This window comes from Taudactylus pleione, unplaced genomic scaffold (assembly GCF_031769625.1).
Source record: "Taudactylus pleione unplaced genomic scaffold, aTauple2 ptg000004l, whole genome shotgun sequence".
Lineage (NCBI taxonomy): Eukaryota > Metazoa > Chordata > Amphibia > Anura > Myobatrachidae > Taudactylus > Taudactylus pleione.
The window spans coordinates 9500950-9526205 of record NW_028284407.1 but is presented as its reverse complement, the minus strand read 5'-3'; the positions used below and the strand labels follow the sequence as shown (position 1 = coordinate 9526205).

Below are 25256 nucleotides of genomic sequence, written 5' to 3'. Positions count from 1 at the left end.
GCAGGATTAAAGCTTGTGGGGTCTCCAAGGCAACTAAGTTGTTGGCCCCCCCAGCCACACCTCACCTGTAGTCTGCTCTCGGGACTCGGAAGAGTCATCATAGATGTGATCCTGCCAGTGTGCCCTAATGCCGCAGCCACCTTCACGCCGCTGCCGCAGGGGGGCCCGGGGTGTGTGCATGGATGTCATCATGTGATCCTGCAGTGTGCCCATGCCCTGCCATGGCCACTTTCACATTACTACCGCCAGGGCCGCCATCAGGGGGGGACAGCCGGGGCCGGGCCTTGAGTCCCGGGCCCGGAGGGAGGAGAGTGAGAGCGGGGCCCGGGTAGCAGCAATGCTTCACCAGCAGCCAGTGATAGATACAATGCTGGTGGCGGCAAGCTAACCTGAGATTGCAGAACGGCAGCCAATCAGGAGCGGCCGCACCTGATTGGCTGACGGTCCGCAAGCTGTGATTGTCTCGTGGCCTGGCGCTATATTTGAAATACCTTGCAGCGTTTAATATCAATTCTCCCTGCCATCCCTGGACCTTGGCTGCCGGTGCAGCACTGCTGGCACCCGGGACCCGTCTCCCGCCATATTGAAAAGCATTGCTTGTACCTGGCTGGCTGCACCAGCGCAGCCAGCTGAACAAACCACTAAACAAGTTAATCCCTAACCTTCACATGTGCTCCCCACCCCTGTTTCACTCAGACTTATCTGCTTTATGCCCCCCCCTTGTCCACTCAGACTTCCCTGCTTTATGCCTTCCCCTTGTACTCAGACTTCCCTGCTTTATGCCCCCCCTTGTACTCAGACTTCCCTGCTTTATGCCCCCCCCTTGTCCACTCAGACTTCCCTTCTTTATGCCTCCCCCCTGTTACAGCCTTATCTGCCCTGTGCCCTCCCCCCAGTCCAGCTATCCAGACTTCCCTTCACCCCCTAGTCCAGCCAGCCTTCCCTGCCCATCCACCTAATACAGCTAGCCTACCCTGCCCCACTCCAAGTCCAACCAGCCTTCCCTGTCACCTCCCCCTTGTCCAGCCTGCTTTCCCTACCCTACGTCCTACACTTCCCCTTCCTTCTGGCTTATTAATGTGGATCCGGCTTCTTCAGTTTATTTTATGTGGGTCTGGTGTACATATATATATATATACATACATACATACACACACACACATTAGAATCGATGTTGATGTATATATATATATATATATATAATTCTGGTTTTGTGTGTGTGAATTTACAGCAATTTTTAAACTGGTTTGCACACCAGTTGATGTTCCACCCCCCACCCCCCCTCCCGGTGTAGCTCCTCCCATCTCCCAGGGGGGCCCTGCCTATTTTGTCAGTACTGGGCCCCACAATTTCTGATGGCAGCCCTGACTACCGCCAACCGCCGGGGGTGTGTGCACTGACTCGGGAGAGTCAGTACGTATTAGTCTGCCCAATACTCAATTGCCCATGCGGCGGCCGCCGACTTACTCTCTGGGAGGGAGAAGTGTGATGATGCTGCTCACAGTGCTCAGGGCTGTTGCTCAGTGTAGTCCCCTCATCAGCGTCACTGACATGTCACGTGACGCCGATGAGGGGACTCGGGAGCCACCCTGCGCTCAATAGCCCTGCAATGTATGCGGCAGCACAGTCAGTGCTGCATGCAGCGCAGCATCGACTGTAGAACACAGCCGCGAAAGCCCCAGGAACAGGTGCCACTGGGCAGCTGTTCCTGGTATGGTAACGCCGACCCTGTGTGGGGGCCCTGGGGCTGCTGCCCCTCCCTTAATCCGGCCCTGATTGTTGCATGAGTATTCTGGTGTTTTATGGTTGGCGAGAGGGAAGCTGAAATGTTCATTTGCTCACAACTTGCACCCAGCAACGCGATGGGCTGCCAAGGACCGGTACCCCCTACAATGATTCTGCACTGCTTTGCAGCAGCAAGGTAACTGCAGACAGCCCTGTACTCACAGAGGCCTCTACCCTCTGACCCTGTGTCATATATTCCTGAATCTGCTACTGCTATCCCTGGTGCAAACCCTTTTCCCAACTCTGGTTACCGACCATTTAGCTGCAAGGGAAGATGCAACTGTGCTCAATATGACCCAGCATTGCCTGTAGTCTCAGTTCTGGAGCATGTAAAACCTGACTTGCTTTCAACTCTGCATCTGTCCTACAATCTTGCTTCACCATTCTTCAGAATGCTATTCCACACTGCGGGCTGTTAAGGTTTGTAGCCAAACGTGCACATTTTTGCTGTTAATCGAGGTAAATATTTGACGGAGCGGTTTTGAAACTGTTGCTCATCTCTAATGGAGCCCTAAACTCATCCAATTTCTACCTATTAATTTGGTTTAAATCAGTGCTATTTTTGTAGAGAAATAGGTACAGGTACCGCAAGGGGGTATGCAGAGGTGGGTGGAGCTAAGGGAAATGTGGGTGGAGCTACCATGGGTGGGGCAACAATTGGTGCATATCCAATTGTAAAAAAAATAAAATTAAAAGTTTGGGCTGTGGAGGTGGGTGTTATGATATAATGTCAATCTATCATACAGGTATATATATAATTATACATATACAGAATAGGAAAGAAATCTGCCGTAAATTCACACATACACCCACAGAAAACCAGAATCCATACTAAATATATAGGGAAAGCCACAACAATACATACAGAAGAAAAGCAGGACCCATATTAATGAAAAGTCAGATCCACATAAATGAACACACACAAAAAGAACCCCCCAGCGCTAATAAGCTACAGCAATCTATTACCAATGCAGCAGTGAAAAGAGGTGATTGTCAACCTCACTAATAACAACAGAACAAAAAGACACTGCGCTCTAGTAACTATGTTGGGACTTAGTTACTAGAGCGCAGTGTCTTTTTGTTCTTCAGATCCACATAAATAACTTTGAATAAGCCAGATCCACATAAAATACATATAATTAAAATCTTATATTGGGATTTTAGTTTCAATTTGCTTCCTACGGCGCTATGGGCCTCATTTCCAGTTTGCAGTAACTCCAGCTAGATAAAACCATGTTGCACTACAGATGACTGGGTCAACACGGGGTGCGGACAGATTTAGAGCTACAGTAGGAGGTGGTGTTCCCTATGTCAAATCTAATTTGCGGTATATAAATATATGATCCGTATTTGTAAGGAACAGGAACAGCAACAGCAACCAGCTTCCCTGCATGCAAAACAATGTGGTTTTCCTTTTGTATATTTGTTTCGATGTAAATTTTCTCCTTCTATTTGTTATGATCTTAACAATAAATGAGGCCCAATGTATATTGTATATACGGGTTGCGCTATCCCGCCCCGCCGATATCCCGACACTGCAAGCCCAACATGGGACTAAGGATAGGCGAAATCCTGGCGCCTATCATTAGCCCCACTACGAAATCCTGACACCCGGCATGCTGACCAAAAGGTAAGCCGGGTGTCTTAGGTTCTAGCCGTGGGGGGGGTTAAGTTTAGGATCTCCCGGCGGGACTTAGGGTTAGGCACCCCCCGGGAGACTTAGGGTTAGGCACCCCCCGGGAATGTTAGGGTAGGGAAAGGATGTTAGGGTTAGGCACCACTAGGGGGGAGGTTAGGATTAGGCACTAGGGGGCAGGTTAGGGTTAGGCATCACTAGGGGGGAGGTTAGGCACTAGGGGGGGAGGATAGGGTTAGGCACCACTAGGGGGGAGGTTAGGGTTAGGCACTAGGGGGGGAGATTAGGGTTAGGCACTAGGGGGGAGGTTAGGGTAGGGTAGGGGGTGGGTTAGTATCCGTACCAGCCCCAGTCTTCTGGTGTCGGTATATGATCAGCCACCAGCATTACATACCGATTCCGTATATACAGTGATCTGTGTCACTGTGTAACACTCGCCTGCCATATAAAAGGTTTTCCTTTTTTTTGCTTTTTGTAGTATTGTCCACTTAACCTCAACCTAAGATACAAATTCAACTACTCTATACTTGTTCTTATACTAATATGCTTAAATAGTGCTTAAAATAGTGTAGAAAACACATTGAGTGCAACTTGAAATGTGTCTATATCTTCACTATACTTTCTGTCATGGGACGGTGCATGTAATCAGAGTATGTGATAAAGTGTCAGCTATAGATGTTTAGTACAAGCCATAGCATAGCAACTATGCAGGGTTAAAGAGGATAAGCGTGCAAGTGACTCCTTCAACTGTGCATACAGAATACTGCTAAGATATCCTAATGGCTAAGGCCATGTACCTCTTGCTGGATGCTTCTCAAATAGGGGTATATTTACTAAAGTGCGGGTTTATAGAAGTGGAGTTATTGCCCATAGCAACCAAACAGATTCTATATATGATCTTCTACAAGGTGCGAGATAAATAGATAAATGTTAAGTAGAATCTGATTGGTTGCTATTCGCAATATCTCCACGTCTAAAAACCCAGACTTTAGTAGATACACCCCATAGTGCAGTTCCAGAACATCACAAGTGGCCTTTGATGGAAGCCCTCACTAGAGACCTTTAGGAAAGGCTGATAAGGCAGAGTGGCTAAAGTCATGAAGAGATAGCGGTGGCATTTCATAAATGGCGCTGGCCGTGAGCCAATCACAACTATTGACTCGGATTGCCGGTCCGAGAGCTGTGATTGGCTCACTGCTGACTCCTTATTTAAAATGCCGACACTGTATCTACTTCATGACTGGATGGCTGCCAGTCTGCAATCTAGAGCCAGCTCGCAGCCGGTGCCATTCCCCACCGCTGCCACCTGAATCTGACAGGCGGGTTCCGGAGCGCATTTCCAGATGACGTAATTTTTAAAAAGAGCTTCAGGAACAGCGTTCCAGTCCGTTCTGCCTGAAAAATACCCCTGATTTAAATTAAATTAAATTCTGAAACTTTATGTTTAAATATACTCTGGCCAGATCACATTTCCCATTACAATTATGGGAAATGCGATCTGCTTACCAAACGTGTGACAATTAGGGTTTGGAGTAGAATTTTTTGAAATCTACTCCAATTGCCCTTTAGTAAATTTATGTGAAACTAAAATAATGTGAAAAGGGTGTGAAAACACCCCTTTTCACTTTCATTTTAGTAAAATGAATGTTAATAAATAGAGGCCATAGGGCTCTATTTATTAACATTATTTTTACTAAAATAAAGTGAAAAAGGGTGTTTTCAAACCCTTTTCACATTATTTTAGTATCACCTATAGTTATTACATGGCAATTGGAGTAGAATTCGAAAAATTCTACTCCAACCCCTAAGTATCACTTATTTTTAGTAATCAGATCGCATTTCCCATAATTGTAATGGGAAATGTGATCCGACCAAAGTTACTAAAAATAAATTGTAAAAAAATATCGGGGAAAGCCCTGTGATAATTAATAACGCCACCTGGAGGTGGCGTTATCCAGGGTCTCCCCTGGTTACCGGCCTCCTGCCCTGCTCTAACGGGGAGAGCAGAGCTGGGAGTCGGTCCCAGTAATCAGCTGTGTGGTCTAAACAGACCGCAAGCTGATCACTGCAAAAAAAAAAAATTGGTAAAAAAAATAATTTACTTACCTGACTCCAGGGACCGGTGATCGGGCCTCCGGCGATGACTCCCCTCCGGTCAGCTGGTCTCCCATAGTGCATTGCTGCCCGGTGATCAGGTGATCGGGTCCCAGTGCAGTATGGGAGATCACCTGACCAGAGGCATGGAAAACATCACCGGAGGCCCGGAGCATGCATGTAAGTGTAATTAAGGGAGGAGGGGGGGTCGCGGAGGGTCCAAGATCACGGGGGCGGGGCTTAGTGCCGGGGCGGGGCTTAGCGTCGAGGGGGGGTAGCAGCGGCGGCCGGACGGCGCGGGCACTTAGTCACGGTGTTTTTTGTGGAAATACCGTGATAAGGCTCCGAAGGGGATTCGCAGGGACAGAGCTTTATCGCAAGTTATGTCCATGCAAGGGATTTGTAGTAAATCCCTGTGATATTGCCTGAATATCAGTCGATAATATCACACTACAATCTGCATTCAATATGCGGATTGTAGTAAATAGAGCCCACAATGTGATATAATGAAGAATGGTGCTGGATCAGGTTATGCTGTGTAATAAAGTGTGTACATATAATATTCATTCTTTTTACTGAGAATGTACCCATATACATTATATGATTAGATAGAGTTTAGTATTCTAAAATCCAATGTCTTATGAGAATGTTATTGTTTATATGTCCTATCTTTATGTGTAAGGGTGTTATGGGGTAGGGAGGTCTGGACGAAGCGTTGGGAGAGGGTGGATCAAAGATCTACGGAACAAGTTATTACGAAAAACAAATATTTTATTTTGCATTAAAGACAGTAGAATTGTGGAGTGGAATTGTGGCCAGGTAGTGTCCTTGGAAGTGGAGTTGTGGCCATGAAGGTTATCAGGGGCAGACTTGCGACTGCCCAGTGGCCACTTGGGCGGTCTTGTGGCCATCCAGCGGCTTCTGGGGAGACCTTGTAGCCATCCCGTGGCCTCTATAGTAAAATCGTGGCCAGGCAGCATCTTTGGAAGTGACGTTGTGGCTGTTTAGTGTCCTCGGCTTCTGGGATGGTATTGTGGCCGTCCAGCAGCTTCTGGGGTGGTACTGTGGCCGTCCAGCGGCTTCTGTGGAGATCTTGTGGCCATCCAGCAGCTTTTGGGGAGATCTTATGGCCATCCAGCAGCCTCTGGGTAGTTTTTGTGGCTGTCCAGCAGCCTTTGGTGCTGATTTGCGGCCAAGCAGCAGACAGTGGAGATGTGTTTTGGCTGGGAATTGGCTTTTGGAGTGGTCTTCTGGCTGGACACTGACGTCTGTAGTGGAATTGTGGCCAGGCAGCATCCTTGGAAGTGACATTGTGGCCATTTAGCATCTTTGGTGCAACCTTTTGGGTAGACTTGTGGCCATCCAGCGGCTTCTGTAATGGTACTGTGGCCGTCCAGCAGCTTCTGTGATGATACTGTGGCCGTCCAGCAGCTTCTGGGATGGTATTTGTGGCCGTCCAGCGGCTTCTGTAATGGTACTGTGGCCGTCCAGTGGCTTCTGTGATGATACGGTGGCCATCCAGCGGCTTCTGGGATGGTATTGTGGCCGTCCAGTGGCTTCTGTGATGGTACTGTGGCCATCCAGCGGCTTCTGGGATGATACTGTGGCCGTCCAGCGGCTTCTGTGATGATACTGTGGCCGTCAAGCGGCTTCTGGGATGGTATTGTGGCCGTCCAATGGCTTCTGTGATGTACTGTGGCCATCCAGCGGCTTCTAGGATGGTACTGTGGAAATCCAGCAGGTTATGTGATGATACTGTGGCCATCCAGCGGCTTCTAGGATGGTATTGTGGCCGTCTAGTGGCTTCTGTGATGGTATTGTGGCCGTCTAGTGGCTTCTGTGATGGTACTGTGGCCGTCCAGCGGCTTCTGGGATGATACTGTGGCCATCCAGCGGCTTCTGTGATGATACTGTGGCCGTCCAGCGGCTTCTGGGATGGTATTGTGGCCGTCCAATGGCTTCTGTGATGGTACTGTGGCCATCCAGTGGCTTCTGTGATGATACTGTGGCCGTCAAGCGGCTTCTGGGATGGTATTGTGGCCGTCCAATGGCTTCTGTGATGTACTGTGGCCATCCAGCGGCTTCTAGGATGGTACTGTGGCCATCCAGCAGCTTATGTGATGATACTGTGGCCATCCAGCGGCTTCTAGGATGGTATTGTGGCCATCCAGTGGCTTCTGTGATGGTACTGTGGCCGTCCAGCGGCTTCTGGGATGATACTGTGGCCGTCCAGCGGCTTCTGTGATGATACTGTGGCCGTCAAGCGGCTTCTGGGATGGTATTGTGGCCGTCCAACGGCTTCTGTGATGGTACTGTGGCCATCCAGTGACTTCTGTGGTCATACTGTGGCCATCCAGCGACTTCTGTGGTCATACTGTGGCCATCCAGCGGCTTCTACGGAGATCTTGTGGCCATCCAGCAGCCTTTGGGGAGATCTTATGGCCATCCAGCAGCCTCTGGGGAGATCTTGTGGCTGTCCAGCAGCCTTTGGTGCTGATTTGCGGCCAAGCAGCAGACAGTGGAGATGTCTTTTGGCTGGGAATTGGGTTTTGGAGTGTTCTTGTGGTTGGGCACTGACCTCTGTAGTGGAATTGTGGCCAGGCAGCATCCTCGGTAGTGACATTTTGGCCGGGCAGCATCTTTGGTGTAGCCTTTTGGGCAGACTTGTGGCCATCCAGTGACTTCTGTGATGGTACTGTGGCCGTCCAGCAGCTTCTGTGATGATACTGTGGCCGTCCAGCAGCTTCTGGGATGGTATTTGTGGCCGTCCAGCGGCTTCTGTAATGGTACTGTGGCCGTCCAGTGGCTTCTGTGATGATACGGTGGCCATCCAGCGGCTTCTGGGATGGTATTGTGGCCGTCCAGTGGCTTCTGTGATGGTACTGTGGCCATCCAGCGGCTTCTGGGATGATACTGTGGCCGTCCAGCGGCTTCTGTGATGATACTGTGGCCGTCAAGCGGCTTCTGGGATGGTATTGTGGCCGTCCAATGGCTTCTGTGATGTACTGTGGCCATCCAGCGGCTTCTAGGATGGTACTGTGGCCATCCAGCAGGTTATGTGATGATACTGTGGCCATCCAGCGGCTTCTAGGATGGTATTGTGGCCGTCTAGTGGCTTCTGTGATGGTATTGTGGCCGTCTAGTGGCTTCTGTGATGGTACTGTGGCCGTCCAGCGGCTTCTGGGATGATACTGTGGCCATCCAGCGGCTTCTGTGATGATACTGTGGCCGTCCAGCGGCTTCTGGGATGGTATTGTGGCCGTCCAATGGCTTCTGTGATGGTACTGTGGCCATCCAGTGGCTTCTGTGATGATACTGTGGCCGTCAAGCGGCTTCTGGGATGGTATTGTGGCCGTCCAATGGCTTCTGTGATGTACTGTGGCCATCCAGCGGCTTCTAGGATGGTACTGTGGCCATCCAGCAGCTTATGTGATGATACTGTGGCCATCCAGCGGCTTCTAGGATGGTATTGTGGCCATCCAGTGGCTTCTGTGATGGTACTGTGGCCGTCCAGCGGCTTCTGGGATGATACTGTGGCCGTCCAGCGGCTTCTGTGATGATACTGTGGCCGTCAAGCGGCTTCTGGGATGGTATTGTGGCCGTCCAACGGCTTCTGTGATGGTACTGTGGCCATCCAGTGACTTCTGTGGTCATACTGTGGCCATCCAGCGACTTCTGTGGTCATACTGTGGCCATCCAGCGGCTTCTACGGAGATCTTGTGGCCATCCAGCAGCCTTTGGGGAGATCTTATGGCCATCCAGCAGCCTCTGGGGAGATCTTGTGGCTGTCCAGCAGCCTTTGGTGCTGATTTGCGGCCAAGCAGCAGACAGTGGAGATGTCTTTTGGCTGGGAATTGGGTTTTGGAGTGTTCTTGTGGTTGGGCACTGACCTCTGTAGTGGAATTGTGGCCAGGCAGCATCCTCGGAAGTGACATTTTGGCCGGGCAGCATCTTTGGTGTAGCCTTTTGGGCAGACTTGTGGCCATCCAGTGACTTCTGTGATGGTACTGTGGCCATCCAGTGGCTTCTGGGATGGTATTGTTGCCGTCTAGCGGCTTCTGTGATGATACTATTGCCATCCAGCGGCTTCCGGGATGGAACTGTGGCTGTCCAGCAGCTTCTGTGAAGATACTGTGGCCGTCAAGCGGCTTCTGGGATGGTATTGTGGCCGTCCAACGGCTTCTGTGATGTACTGTGGCCATCCAGCGGCTTCTAGGATGGTACTGTGGCCATCCAGCAGCTTATGTGATGATACTGTGGCCATCCAGCAGCTTCTGGGATGGTATTGTGGCCGTCCAACGGCTTCTGTGATGGTACTGTGGCCATCCAGTGGCTTCTGTGGTCATACTGTGGCCATCCAGCGGCTTCTATGGAGATCTTGTGGCCATCCAGCAGCCTTTGGGGAGATCTTATGGCCATCCAGCAGCCTCTGGGGAGATCTTGTGGCTGTCCAGCAGCCTTTGGTGCTGATTTGCGCCAAGAAGCAGACAGTGGAGATGTCTTTTGGCTGGGAATTGGGTTTTGGAGTGGTCTTGTGGTTGGGCACTGACCTCTGTAGTGGAATTGTGGCCAGGCAGCATCCTCGGAAGTGACATTTTGGCCGGGCAGCATCTTTGGTGTAGCCTTTTGGGCAGACTTGTGGCCATCCAGTGACTTCTGTGATGGTACTGTGGCCGTCCAGTGGCTTCTGGGATGGTATTGTTGCCGTCTAGCGGCTTCTGTGATGATACTATTGCCATCCAGCGGCTTCCGGGATGGAACTGTGGCTGTCCAGCAGCTTCTGTGATGATACTGTGGCCGTCCAGCGGCTTCTGGGATGGTATTGTGGCCGTCCAATGGCTTCTGTGATGGTACTGTGGCCATCCAGTGGCTTCTGTGATGATACTGTGGCCGTCAAGCGGCTTCTGGGATGGTATTGTGGCCGTCCAATGGCTTCTGTGATGTACTGTGGCCATCCAGCGGCTTCTAGGATGGTACTGTGGCCATCCAGCAGCTTATGTGATGATACTGTGGCCATCCAGCGGCTTCTAGGATGGTATTGTGGCCATCCAGTGGCTTCTGTGATGGTACTGTGGCCGTCCAGCGGCTTCTGGGATGATACTGTGGCCGTCCAGCGGCTTCTGTGATGATACTGTGGCCGTCAAGCGGCTTCTGGGATGGTATTGTGGCCGTCCAACGGCTTCTGTGATGGTACTGTGGCCATCCAGTGACTTCTGTGGTCATACTGTGGCCATCCAGCGACTTCTGTGGTCATACTGTGGCCATCCAGCGGCTTCTACGGAGATCTTGTGGCCATCCAGCAGCCTTTGGGGAGATCTTATGGCCATCCAGCAGCCTCTGGGGAGATCTTGTGGCTGTCCAGCAGCCTTTGGTGCTGATTTGCGGCCAAGCAGCAGACAGTGGAGATGTCTTTTGGCTGGGAATTGGGTTTTGGAGTGTTCTTGTGGTTGGGCACTGACCTCTGTAGTGGAATTGTGGCCAGGCAGCATCCTCGGTAGTGACATTTTGGCCGGGCAGCATCTTTGGTGTAGCCTTTTGGGCAGACTTGTGGCCATCCAGTGACTTCTGTGATGGTACTGTGGCCGTCCAGCAGCTTCTGTGATGATACTGTGGCCGTCCAGCAGCTTCTGGGATGGTATTTGTGGCCGTCCAGCGGCTTCTGTAATGGTACTGTGGCCGTCCAGTGGCTTCTGTGATGATACGGTGGCCATCCAGCGGCTTCTGGGATGGTATTGTGGCCGTCCAGTGGCTTCTGTGATGGTACTGTGGCCATCCAGCGGCTTCTGGGATGATACTGTGGCCGTCCAGCGGCTTCTGTGATGATACTGTGGCCGTCAAGCGGCTTCTGGGATGGTATTGTGGCCGTCCAATGGCTTCTGTGATGTACTGTGGCCATCCAGCGGCTTCTAGGATGGTACTGTGGCCATCCAGCAGGTTATGTGATGATACTGTGGCCATCCAGCGGCTTCTAGGATGGTATTGTGGCCGTCTAGTGGCTTCTGTGATGGTATTGTGGCCGTCTAGTGGCTTCTGTGATGGTACTGTGGCCGTCCAGCGGCTTCTGGGATGATACTGTGGCCATCCAGCGGCTTCTGTGATGATACTGTGGCCGTCCAGCGGCTTCTGGGATGGTATTGTGGCCGTCCAATGGCTTCTGTGATGGTACTGTGGCCATCCAGTGGCTTCTGTGATGATACTGTGGCCGTCAAGCGGCTTCTGGGATGGTATTGTGGCCGTCCAATGGCTTCTGTGATGTACTGTGGCCATCCAGCGGCTTCTAGGATGGTACTGTGGCCATCCAGCAGCTTATGTGATGATACTGTGGCCATCCAGCGGCTTCTAGGATGGTATTGTGGCCATCCAGTGGCTTCTGTGATGGTACTGTGGCCGTCCAGCGGCTTCTGGGATGATACTGTGGCCGTCCAGCGGCTTCTGTGATGATACTGTGGCCGTCAAGCGGCTTCTGGGATGGTATTGTGGCCGTCCAACGGCTTCTGTGATGGTACTGTGGCCATCCAGTGACTTCTGTGGTCATACTGTGGCCATCCAGCGACTTCTGTGGTCATACTGTGGCCATCCAGCGGCTTCTACGGAGATCTTGTGGCCATCCAGCAGCCTTTGGGGAGATCTTATGGCCATCCAGCAGCCTCTGGGGAGATCTTGTGGCTGTCCAGCAGCCTTTGGTGCTGATTTGCGGCCAAGCAGCAGACAGTGGAGATGTCTTTTGGCTGGGAATTGGGTTTTGGAGTGTTCTTGTGGTTGGGCACTGACCTCTGTAGTGGAATTGTGGCCAGGCAGCATCCTCGGAAGTGACATTTTGGCCGGGCAGCATCTTTGGTGTAGCCTTTTGGGCAGACTTGTGGCCATCCAGTGACTTCTGTGATGGTACTGTGGCCATCCAGTGGCTTCTGGGATGGTATTGTTGCCGTCTAGCGGCTTCTGTGATGATACTATTGCCATCCAGCGGCTTCCGGGATGGAACTGTGGCTGTCCAGCAGCTTCTGTGAAGATACTGTGGCCGTCAAGCGGCTTCTGGGATGGTATTGTGGCCGTCCAACGGCTTCTGTGATGTACTGTGGCCATCCAGCGGCTTCTAGGATGGTACTGTGGCCATCCAGCAGCTTATGTGATGATACTGTGGCCATCCAGCAGCTTCTGGGATGGTATTGTGGCCGTCCAACGGCTTCTGTGATGGTACTGTGGCCATCCAGTGGCTTCTGTGGTCATACTGTGGCCATCCAGCGGCTTCTATGGAGATCTTGTGGCCATCCAGCAGCCTTTGGGGAGATCTTATGGCCATCCAGCAGCCTCTGGGGAGATCTTGTGGCTGTCCAGCAGCCTTTGGTGCTGATTTGCGCCAAGAAGCAGACAGTGGAGATGTCTTTTGGCTGGGAATTGGGTTTTGGAGTGGTCTTGTGGTTGGGCACTGACCTCTGTAGTGGAATTGTGGCCAGGCAGCATCCTCGGAAGTGACATTTTGGCCGGGCAGCATCTTTGGTGTAGCCTTTTGGGCAGACTTGTGGCCATCCAGTGACTTCTGTGATGGTACTGTGGCCGTCCAGTGGCTTCTGGGATGGTATTGTTGCCGTCTAGCGGCTTCTGTGATGATACTATTGCCATCCAGCGGCTTCCGGGATGGAACTGTGGCTGTCCAGCAGCTTCTGTGATGATACTGTGGCCGTCAAGCGGCTTCTGGGATGGTATTGTGGCCGTCCAACGGCTTCTGTGATGTACTGTGGCCATCCAGCGGCTTCTAGGATGGTACTGTGGCCATCCAGCAGCTTATGTGATGATACTGTGGCCATCCAGCAGCTTCTGGGATGGTATTGTGGCCGTCCAACGGCTTCTGTGATGGTACTGTGGCCATCCAGTGGCTTCTGTGGTCATACTGTGGCCATCCAGCGGCTTCTATGGAGATCTTGTGGCCATCCAGCAGCCTTTGGGGAGATCTTATGGCCATCCAGCAGCCTCTGGGGAGATCTTGTGGCTGTCCAGCAGCCTTTGGTGCTGATTTGCGCCAAGCAGCAGACAGTGGAGATGTCTTTTGGCTGGGAATTGGGTTTTGGAGTGGTCTTGTGGTTGGGCACTGACCTCTGTAGTGGAATTGTGGCCAGGCAGCATCCTTGGAAGTGACATTGTGGCCGGGCAGCATCTTTGGTGTAGCCTTTTGGGTAGACTTGTGGCCATCCAGTGACTTCTGTGATGGTACTGTGGCCATCCAGTGGCTTCTGGGATGGTATTTTTGCCGTCTAGCGGCTTCTGTGATGATACTATTGCCATCCAGCGGCTTCCGGGATGGTACTGTGGCTGTCCAGCAGCTTCTGTGATGATACTGTGGCCATCCAGTGGCTTCTGGGGTGGTATTGTGGCCGTCCAGCGGCTCCTGTGATGAAAGTGTGGCCATCCAGTGGCTTCTGTGATGATACTGTGGCCGTCCAGCTTCTTCTGTGATGATACTGTGGCCGTCAAGCGGCTTCTGGAATGGTATTGTGGCCATCCAGTGGCTTCTGTGATGGTACTGTGGCCATCCAGCGGCTTCTGTGGAGATCTTGTGGCCATCCAGCAGCCTCTGGGAGATCTTGTAGCTGTCCTGCGGCCTTTGGTGCTGATTTGTGGCCAAACAGCGAACAGTGGATACGTGTTTTGGCTGGGAATTGGCTATTGGGGTGGTCTTGTCGCTGGGCTCTGACCTCTGTAGTGGAATTGTGGCCAGGCAGCAGTCTCTGTAGTGTACTTGTGCCCAGGCAGACTATGACTCTGCAGTTATAATGGCACACATCTGAAATTGTAGTGGCAGCACTTTATACAGTTGCAGAGCAAGAAGAAGATGAATAAACAGAAGAAAAAGCTGCTAATGTCTTTGATGGTAGCAATAGACTCTGGATCACTGAGTTTGACATTCTCAATTTGCACAGCCAACCTAAATCCAGCCTTCATCTTCCCCTGAAGCCAGCAGTAGTAGACTCCTCTGTCACTGAGCTCTAGAGAACGGAAGTTCAGATGGTTTCCATGGTCAATGTACACTCTCTTAGAGTCTTTAGGCCCAACTAGATGTGTTGTTCTGTAAAGCCTTTCATCATCTTTATCCCAAGCCACAGCTTGTCCTGGCATGGCTCCTGGACACTCAATGATCAGGCTGCTGCCTACAGGCTTAGCGTACATTTGAGTTGGTACCTTGGGTAGCTTGGGCAGCCAAGGAATGCGATCTTTAAGTTTCATCACCCCACTTATCAAATTTTGGATCTTTCCTAGGAATCCTGTTTGTGCCTTTCTGCAGGGAGTCATACAGCTCTTGATTAGGATTTCTGGTCTGCGATTGGAAAGATATTTTTGAAATCTTGGTGGAACAGCACCGGATCCACATGGAGCCACATCTTTGTTGGGGAGATGATATCTTGGGTAAAGATAGTTACTCCTTACATAGCAAAAGCCCAGTCTCCTCTTCTCTCCTTTCACATCACAGCGATCACATACAGTCCAGTCCGAGAAACTAGTGAAGGACACAAAGTTTCTCATTTCCAGGTCATCTTGTGCGTGTTCATTCTGGTCTTCAAATACTACATGTGCTTTTTGGGATTCCTGAATGTCAACACTATAGCCATAGAAGAACTGCTTGCCCTGTGTGCCACATATGTAGTGCCCGGAATCATTTTTTTGGGTCTTAAAAATGATGAGGTTGTACTCACGGATGCTGAACCTATGCAGGGTATCATAATTAATGTGCAGGTTGTTATGGTCCACTTGGGGTATTCCGCTGACATCTGAGAGCACCTTGGTGAGCTCACCACCAATGGTCTTCTGATAGTACCACACCACAGACTTAAACTCTTCAGGCTTGCAGTGGCAAGTAAGCACAATGGTCGTGTCCGACAGGAACTCAGCTGTATCAAAGAGCAGGAACGCTGGGCAGTAAATGGTCTTGAAGATGTCCTTTTTTTCTACCAGCTCAAAGCCACAAGCTGGCATAATATAAATAAATGCAGCAGCCATAAGAAATAAAAGGTGAGGACTTCTGGGAGTCATCACCAACGAAAAATAATATTGTGTTCAGGATAGAACACAAAATATAGTAACAGCAAAGCAGAAAATTAGTCTTCTCTTGTCACATGTGACAAATGAGTGACCAGCTGAGTAACCACTTACATTGTCTACTCTGTTACTATGATGCAACAATCCATTGTTACCATGGAAACGGCCCAGACAGACTTATCCATTTACATTTGATAAATACATGTTATACAGGAAGAATTAATGATATTAGACCATAATTATCCAGCATACATTTGCTACACATTAATGTATGAGATAAAAGGGATTATGTTGTACCTGGAATGAAGTAGATATACTTACTGAAATTATGGCCCTTGGACCATCTGTTATAATTATTATTTTGTTCCTTGTCTTAAAAACAACATGAATCAGACAGAACCTCCCATAGCCTCACACGTCCCACTTCTAGTATTATAGAATGTATATGCTTGGTGCATGTAAGATATCTATAACTAGCAGAGCCCATATTGTACATATACATCATGTAATCAGGATAACAGCAGTGATTGGGAAGAGAAATGGTTTATACAAAGGTCACTATTGGCTCCATACAGATCTCATCTCCACCCCATGAAGCTCTTACATTAGTACTGGGGACCTGATGTAATGTGAGCAATGAGTAAATGCACCACACTCTTTTCTCTTTTGCACATTTTGCTCCACATAAACTATTATACATTATTGCAGTTTTATCAGTGGGGACTATAAATTCTTGCTGACAGTGTTGTGGCAGCCAGGGGTGGGGAGGGCGGCTGTCTGCAGCCAGTCAGTGGTGTTCCCGCCCATTTCAGGTCCTACAGCTCCTGCTAGATGGACGCTGATGCAGGGAGGCAGGGCCGGGGCGCAGCGTCGTGTGTAATAATTAGAGACATACGGTTTGGTTCTCCAGAAATCCGAATCCACCCGAATTTTGTGGATCCAGGTATAATCTGAGTCGCGGTTCTAATCTCCTGAGGAGATCCGGGTAAATCCGATTCGCGGTTCTGATCTTTTTACAGTTTGGATTTCAGATTTTAAATCTGAATTTCGGGTTTTGGATTGCATAAATTATATGAGTTTAGCTATTTTTAAAACTTTTTATCTTTTTTTATTTAAAAAATCCAGATCCAAAACCAAAACACTTAAGGGTGGTTTGCAAAACCAAATCCAGATCCAAAACCTTGAAGGAGATACAGATCCAAAAACAAAAACAAAACACGGGGGTCGGCGCACATCCCTACTTAAAAGTAGAGATGTGTGCCGACCCCCGTGTTTTGGTTTTGGTTTTGCATCTGGATCTCCCCTGGTTTTGGATCTGAATCTAGATTTGGATTTTTTTCCCTCCGTGTTTTGGTTTTGGATCTGGATTTTTTTCTTAAAAAATCATAAAAACAGCTAAAACCACATAATTTGGGCCTGTTTTTGTTTCTACAGTAATATTAACCTTAATAACAATGATTTTCAGGCATTTTTAGGCATTTTTAACCACCTCACAGCTCACAATATTGATTTCACTATTTTTCACTAATATAGGCCAAAGGCTGCAGCGAGCTGGCTGGCTAAAGTAAGCAACAGAGCAGCAGCACAAACGCACGGCAGTTTAAAAAAATATCAGACATCTATAAAACATTGCCACACAGCAGTGGCAGACAGGATGGCAGTTTAATAAACTATAATAATGTCAGTCGGCAATGCCCCAAATTGTGCCAAATGTAAAAGGAAAGAGGTACAAGATGGAATTGTCCCTCCCACCCACTCTTATGTGGGATATTAAAAAGGACATGCACAGTTTAACACACCAAGCACTTTAGCGACTAGGACAGACACTTTCGTGGCTGAACTCCTTGGTTTGTTTGGGCCCCACAAAACATTTTTGTAAGGACTACCTTCAATTATTAAGGAGGAGGTTGATGATGAGGGTGTTGGTGGTGGAGATGCATGTTATGGTCCAAACTGCTGGTAGCTGATACTGGACTGCTTGTTATTAATTTACAAATTATAATTTTGTTAAACAAATTGCATGAACTTGCTGCAAATGACGTAACAGGGAGGAGGTGCCTAGATGGTTAACGTCCCTTCCTCTGCTAACTTTGGCTTTACAAATGGAACAGATGCCTTCACAACTGTTGTCAGAATTTAGATTAAAATAATTCCACACCCAAGACGTTGCTTTTCTGGCTTTCTTTTTTATCATTAGCAAGAACTGCTGCCACTGGTGGCTGATTTACGCAAACCACATCCTTATCATCAACATCCACATTAGCTTCAGATAGGACACAAATTTCCCCCTCATCCTCCTTTTGCACTTCCTCCACACTATCATCCTAATTTTTTATTATTTCACCATCTAATACTAGCACAGCAGTCATGGCGTCAGTGATCCGCTGTGAAACTGGGTGACAGCTGTTATACTTACTTCCTCTATCAAAGGACTGTTTAATAGTCAATTGTTTTTTTAAATTACTTCCAATCAGGAATGAGGATGTAGGTGATGATGCAGGTATTGGTGTTGGAGATCGAAGGCACTTGGATTCTACAGAGAGGGAGCAGGTAGGTGACAATGGATGATGATGAAGTTTTGAACTCGCTGCGAGGGATACCACTCGCAAAGGGGGAAGCCTGACACCGGAGCAATTCAGTTCGGATCCCTCTTTGCATCCCCGGAACTCCTTCCTATAGGAAGGAGAGAGGATCTGAGAACAAGCACCGTCTGAAGATGGCACTTTTTCTTGGCAACAAACTCCAAAAACTGAAAGTTTTTGGAGTTTGCTGAATACCCCTAATGATGAATGGCCTGGTAACTTAAAAATGGGCATGGTTACCGGGCCATTTATCGGTTGATGAATAGGCCCCATAGTGAGTTAACTATGCTAACATCTACAGTACAACTTCAGGGGTCCTGAGTCTATATATCAAAGCAACATATTTCCACTGTTTCCTCCACATGTGCCTCCATATAATACACAAAGAGGCCGGTTATCTCAGAGCATTGCTGGAGGATCTGATATGGAGCATGGGCACACATAATGGTAATGAGAGAGATTTGTGCCGCTCCCTCCCATCCTCCCTGCGATGAAATATTCTGTCCCCCCTGAGGTGGCAAGGGTCAGCAATGCTGTTTTTCTAAGAAGCGCTAATTTGACACCTAAATATAACATTTGACTCAAAAATATTTTTGCCTTTTACTTGTATGAAATGGTCAATTTGTAGTGAAATATATACAAACATTTAAAACATTATTAGAGTGTGCATTTAATCCTGCAAACCCGCTCAAATGCACCAAATAATTTTCCTGTAAATCAAGTTGCAAAGACAATAAAAATTAATATAAAAAATAAAAAAAAACTAAAGCAATAACAATCATTAACTATACAGGAAATTATAGCTAGCTAGCCTCATTGTCTGGAAAATCAATAAACAATGTTAAAAAATATAAACAATATATTACAAAGAATTCAGAGATACCTCGATGAAACGAAATAAAGAGAACACATGAAAAGAAAAACACAGAAAAATGTATAGAGAGAGGTGTAATAAAGCTGGTTAAACACAAAGTGTGTTAACTAGGTTCCAGACAAAGGTGGGTTTGTGTGCTGAAAGCTTGCAAGGGTCTCTTGTATAGACTGACACGGCACCGTTCTTTATTTGAGCAATGTATTTCAGCAAATATGTTTCTTCAATGAAAAAAAAAAAAAAACATGGGTGTGAGAACCGGGATTATATTTTTTCCAAATATTTTCCAGAAAATTTCCACTAGTCTCTGCCAAGAACAATTACCTCCCATTAATGACGCGTGCCATTCATGTAAACCTATTATCACCTTTCAGTAGACACTGTGAAAACTGGGATTATTATATTCACAAGGGACCAGCTGGCAAACATACAATGGAAGTCAAGAATTTTGATCTATTTCCTCAACTTGCCAATGTATTTCCTGTGATTGTGATTGGAAGACAGAGGCCGCGATGATGTGTGTGAGCCTGTTGAAAGAACACAAGGTTGTTGATTATATAATGGAAGTGTGGAAATCTCTTCAAGCTTCCGATACATTTTCAAAAAAGACTTCAAAGTGTCGTACTGGTAATACAGAGTCCCATTGGAGAAAGGAAAAAAAAAACATACTGTATAATCTAAAACAAATATGTACGTTATGTTGCTTGGAAAGAATAATTGTTACACAGAAAAAAGGGATTTGCCCTCCAGCACACTGTAGCAAAATCAACAAAAATACTTAAATCCTACATGATAATAGAGATTCAGAGGTATTAGTTACATACATTTGCAAATATATGAATAAGCGCCAGGCCTCGTCAAGGCTCCTCTATACTGGCATCCCTAACATTAAGGGGTTCACGTCCGAGAAGCAAGGTACCCCAAACAATTCCAGCCAAGGACCATCCCCAGGGCATCACACGAAAAGGGGAAAAAAGGTGATAGTGAAGTGTAAAGGATAGATGTGTAAGGATAAATCAATAAGTGTTAATGAAATGTGAAAGAATTCAGATGACATAAATAATAAACAAACAATTAGAAAAGTGATAAAAATATTCTATGTGAATTAAGTGGTGATGCCCTGAAAAAAGTCCAGCCAGAACAACTCCGGGGGCCCCACTCCCAAACGCTCACCCCAAAATAATTATTGCTACATAATAGTAGCACCCACTCTGGGTCATATAATTACAAATTGGTGTATTGCATAATAACATAATGTTAGGGACGCCAGTATAGAGAAGCCTTGACGAGGCCTGGCGCTTATTCATATATTTGCAAATGTGTGTAAATAATACCTCTGAATCTCTATTATCATGTAGGATTTAAGTATTTTTGTTGATTTTGCTACAGTGTGCTGGAGGGCAAATCCCTTTTTTCTGTGTTCAGTGTAAACCCCGCCCTTTACAAGCACCTGTGCTATGTCATTAAGCTGATATGAGCAACCACCATACTTTTTGTTTAAAGAATAATTGTTACCCAGTTTTAGCTTTCTACTATTAGTTTGAAAGAGAAATATACCACATTTTTAAATATTCATAAAAGCTAAGCGAGGATGGTAAGTATCACATTTGCAGATTTGCATATGTTAGCAGGAGCTTCTATATTACTTCTTTTGAGATACAAAATGAAAACATTTTCAAATAAAAAGTGGCCAAAATGGCAGTCTGCTATGACTTAAGACTAGAGATGTGCACTAAGCCCGTGTTTTGGTTTCGGATGGGATTCATCTTCATGTTTTCTTTTTGGTTTTGCAAAACCACCCTAAAGTGTTTTGATTTTGGATCTGTTTTCTTTTTAAAAAAAAAGCTAAAATGTTTTTAAAAACAGCTAAAATCATGTAATTTTTGCAGTCTAAAACCCAAAATTGAGATTTAAAATCTGAATTCCGAACTATGGGAAGATCAGAACCGTGACTCGGATTTGTCCGGATTCACAAAACTTTGGTGGATTCGGATTTCTGGAGAACCGAACCACTCATCTACTTAAGACTTCAAAAAAATAGCAAAGAGCAGAAACAGTTTCAAGTGGTGTCCTGCTGTTTGTCTTTTATATACCCCAAGAGCCGCCGTTGTATGAAGTTATATAATTTCATATAATATCTAATAATATATAATATCGTAATATCCTATAAATGCCAACACTGAGTGTGCTTTTGGGAATTTTTAAATAAATGTGGCTAGTTGACAGTGACAGCCCCTCACCTAATGACAATAATACTTGGAAAAAAACGGTTTGTCATAATTAGGAATCTACAGAACTGAAATTATCCACCTTGAATAATTTTCCACTAGGTTTTCAACCTCAAGTACCATAACCAATGCCCATAGCCAGAGATACAGTACAGCTAAGTGAATGGCTGGGGAACCAGTCAATAAGTTGTATTCATCACACAAAAGGATTGTTGTTCAACAAAAGTTTTTCTTTAAGGTTTTCAGACACATTTATATACACTCATAAGCCAAGTGTCTTCTTAGTCTGCTGTTAAATGTGTCTGAGCATGGCACCTGCTGGTGAAAAACAGGCCGTATGTTCTACAGTGGGGTATCAGAGAAAGTGCCTGAGTGTAATCTGAATGGAGATGGATTCTGATGTTCTACAATGAGGTATCAGAGAAAGTGCCTGAGTGCAATCTGAATGGAGATGGATTCTGATGTTCTACAGTGGGGTATCAGAGAAAGTGCCTGAGTGTAATCTGAATGGAGATGGATTCTGATGTTCTACAGTGGGGTATCAGAGAAAGTGCCTGAGTGTAATCTGAATGGAGATGGATTCTGATGTTCTACAATGAGGTATCAGAGAAAGTGCCTGAGTGCAATCTGAATGGAGAAGGATTCTGATGTTCTACAGTGGGGTATCAGAGAAAGTGCCTGAGTGTAATCTGAATGGAGATGGATTCTGATGTTCTACAGTGGGGAATCAGAAAAAGTGCCTGAGTGTAATCTGAATGGAGATGGATTCTGATGTTCTACAGTGGGGTATCAGAGAAAGTGCCTGAGTGTAATCTGAATGGAGATGGATTCTGATGTTCTACAGTGGGGAATCAGAGAAAGTTCCTGAGTGTAATCTGGATGGAGATGGATTCTGAGCAGTCAAATATCTTGCGTTTGAGCAACGGATGGATTGAGTAGGATATGGTGCACTCAAAGGTTCTGCCCTATACTTGTGGTTGGGGATTATTCAATGATTTTTAAAAGTGCATGCAATGAGGCTGGTTAGACAGCATTGCGTTTTAACCATCTAGTATTCATCAATTCTTGTAGATACCATAGGTAGAAATGTACAACAGATTACTGATGCCTGGCTTAATGGATAGAACGAGTTACCTGTCATCTGCATAACATTGGTAGCCTTTTACAGAGTGGCAGATCCTCCATAGACAGATGGTGTGCAGTGACCATGGGCCAGTAAGTCAAGGGCGCTGATTGCCATTAACATATGGTCCCACCCAACACCTATAGTTGTACTGGCATGAGGGTACCAAGGGCCATGCTCTGTGGTCCTGAGTTTTTTATGGCCAGCTATTGCAATAGTTTCCTTCATTGTAGCTGGCTACTTCCCAATGTCTTGCTCGTTATAGAAGGGACCAGCCCCCTGCCTGATTGACTCAGCTCCATGCCTGTCAACCAATCACATGTGGACGTGGGAGTAGATAATGAGCAGGGCTGTTAATGTAAGGTATGTGAGGGTAGTAGTAATATGTGAGGGGGAGGGCATTAATGTAATGTATGTGAGAGTAGTAGTAATATGTGAGGGGGAGGGCATTAATGTAATGTATGTGAGGGTAGTAGTAATATGTGAGGGGGAGGGCATTAATGTAATCTATGTGAGGGTAATAGTAATATGTGAGGGGGAGGGCATTAATGTAATGTATGTGAGAGTAGTAGTAATGTGTGAGGGGGAGGGCATTAATGTAATGTATGTGAGGGTAGTAGTAATATGTGAGGGGGAGGGCATTAATGTAATGTATGTGAGAGTAGTAGTAATATGTGAGGGGGAGGACATTAATGTAAGGTATGTGAGGGTAGTAGTAATATGTGAGGGGGAGGACATTAATGTAATGTATGTGAGGGTAGTAGTAATATGTGAGGGGGAGGGCATTAATGTAATGTATGTGAGGGTAGTAGTAATATGTGAGGGGGAGGGCATTAATGTAATGTATGTGAGGGTAGTAGTAATATGTGAGGGGGAGGGCATTAATGTAATGTATGTGAGAGTAGTAGTAATATGTGAGGGGGAGGACATTAATGTAAGGTATGTGAGGGTAGTAGTAATATGTGAGGGGGAGGACATTAATGTAATGTATGTGAGGGTAGTAGTAATATGTGAGGGGGAGGGCATTAATGTAATGTATGTGAGGGTAGTAGTAATATGTGAGGGGGAGGGCATTAATGTAATGTATGTGAGGGTAGTAGTAATATGTGAGGGGGAGGACATTAATGTAATGTATGTGAAGGTAGTAGTAATATGTGAGGGGGAGGACATTAATGTAATGTATGTGAGGGTAGTAGTAATATGTGAGGGGGAGAGCATTAATGTAATGTATGTGAGAGTAGTAGTAATATGTGAGGGGGAGGACATTAATGTAATGTATGTGAGGGTAGTAGTAATATGTGAGGGGGAGGGCATTAATGTAATGTATGTGAAGGTAGTAGTAATATGTGAGGGGGAGGGCATTAATGTAATGTATGTGAGGGTAGTAGTAATATGTGAGGGGGAGAGCATTAATGTAATGTATTTGAGGGTAGTAGTAATATGTGAGTGGGAGGGCATTAATGTAATGTATGTGAGGGTAGTAGTAATGTGTGAGAGGGAGATCATTAATGTAGGGCAGCACAGACGGTGTAATGGTTAGCATTACTGCCTGACAGCACTAAGGCCGTGGGTTCTATTCCCACCACGGTCCTAACTGTGTGGCGTTTGTATATTCTCCCTGTGTTTGCATGGGTTTCCTCCGGGCACTTCGGTTTCCTCCCACACTCCAAAAATATACTGGTAGGCAAATTGGCTCCCAACAAAAATTAACCCTTGTGTGTATATAGATTGTAAGCTCCACTGGGGCAGGGACTGATGTGAACGGCCAAATATTCTCTGTAAAGCACTACGGAATATGTGTGCGCTATATAAATAACTGCTAATAATGCAAGTGAGGGTTGTAGTAATGTGTGAGGGGGAGAGCATTCATGTAATGTATGTGAGGGTGGTAGTAATGTGTGAGGGGGAGAGCATTAATGTAATGTATGTGAGGGTGGTACTAATGTGTATGTGGGGGGGGTACTAATGTAATATAATGTGGTTTTATATGTATAACAATGTGGGTTAGTATGTAATATAATTTAGGTTAGTATGTAATATAATGTGGGTTAGCATTTAAATGTGTGTTAGAATGTAATATAATGTTGGTTAGTATGTAATATAATATGAGGTAGTATTTAATATATAGGGCTCTATTTATCAACATTATTTTAGTATCACCTATAGTTATTACAGGGCAATTGGAGTAGAATTCGTAAAATTCTACTCCAACCCCTAAGCATCACTTATTTTTAGTAAAGCAGATCGCATTTCCCATAATTGTAATGGGAAATGTGATCTGACCATAGTTACTAAAAATAAATGTGAAAAAAATATCGGGGGAAGCCCTGTGATAATAACGCCACCTGGAGGTGGCGTTATCCAGGGTCTCCCCCGGTTACTGGACTCCTGCTCTGCTCTAACGGGGAGAGCAGAGCCGGGAGTCGGTCCCTGTAATCAGCTGTGTGGTCTAAACAGACCGCAAGCTGATTACTGTAAAAAAAAAGAAAAAAAAAATAGTAAAAAAAAAAATTTACTTACCTGACTCCAGGGACCGGTGATCGGGCCTTCGGTGATGTCTCCCCTCCGGTCAGCTGGTCTCCCACAGTGCACTGCTGCCCGGTCATCAGGTGATCGGGCCCCAGTGCAGTATGGGAGATCACCTGACCGGAGGAATGTAGAACATCACCGGAGGCCCGGAGCATGCAGGTAAGTGTAAGTAAGGGAGAGAGGGGGGTCGCGGGGGGAGGGAGGGGGGGTCGCGGAGGGTCCGTGATCGCAGGGGCGGGGCTTAGCGCCGGGGGCTGGGCTTAGCGCCGGGGTAGCAGCGGCGACCGGTCGGCGCATGCGCGGGCACTTAATCACGGTACTTTTTGCGAAAATACCGTGATAAGGCTCCGAAGGGGATTAGCAGGGACAGAGCTTTATC

General features: G+C 46.9%; 1 long non-coding RNA gene and 1 pseudogene across 1 annotated transcript in view; both read right to left on the bottom strand.

Moving 5' to 3' along the window:
* Positions 1-14278: 14278 nt before the first annotated feature.
* Positions 14279-15538, bottom strand: LOC148543399 (Ig-like V-type domain-containing protein FAM187A pseudogene; annotated as a pseudogene).
* Positions 15539-19081: 3543 nt separating this feature from the next.
* Positions 19082-25256, bottom strand: part of LOC148543398 (uncharacterized) — a 53930-nt gene continuing 47755 nt past the window's right edge. Inside the window, exon 3 of the long non-coding RNA XR_015877830.1 lies at positions 19082-19524. This is a non-coding gene — a long non-coding RNA (uncharacterized LOC148543398). The remainder of the gene's footprint in view (positions 19525-25256) is intronic.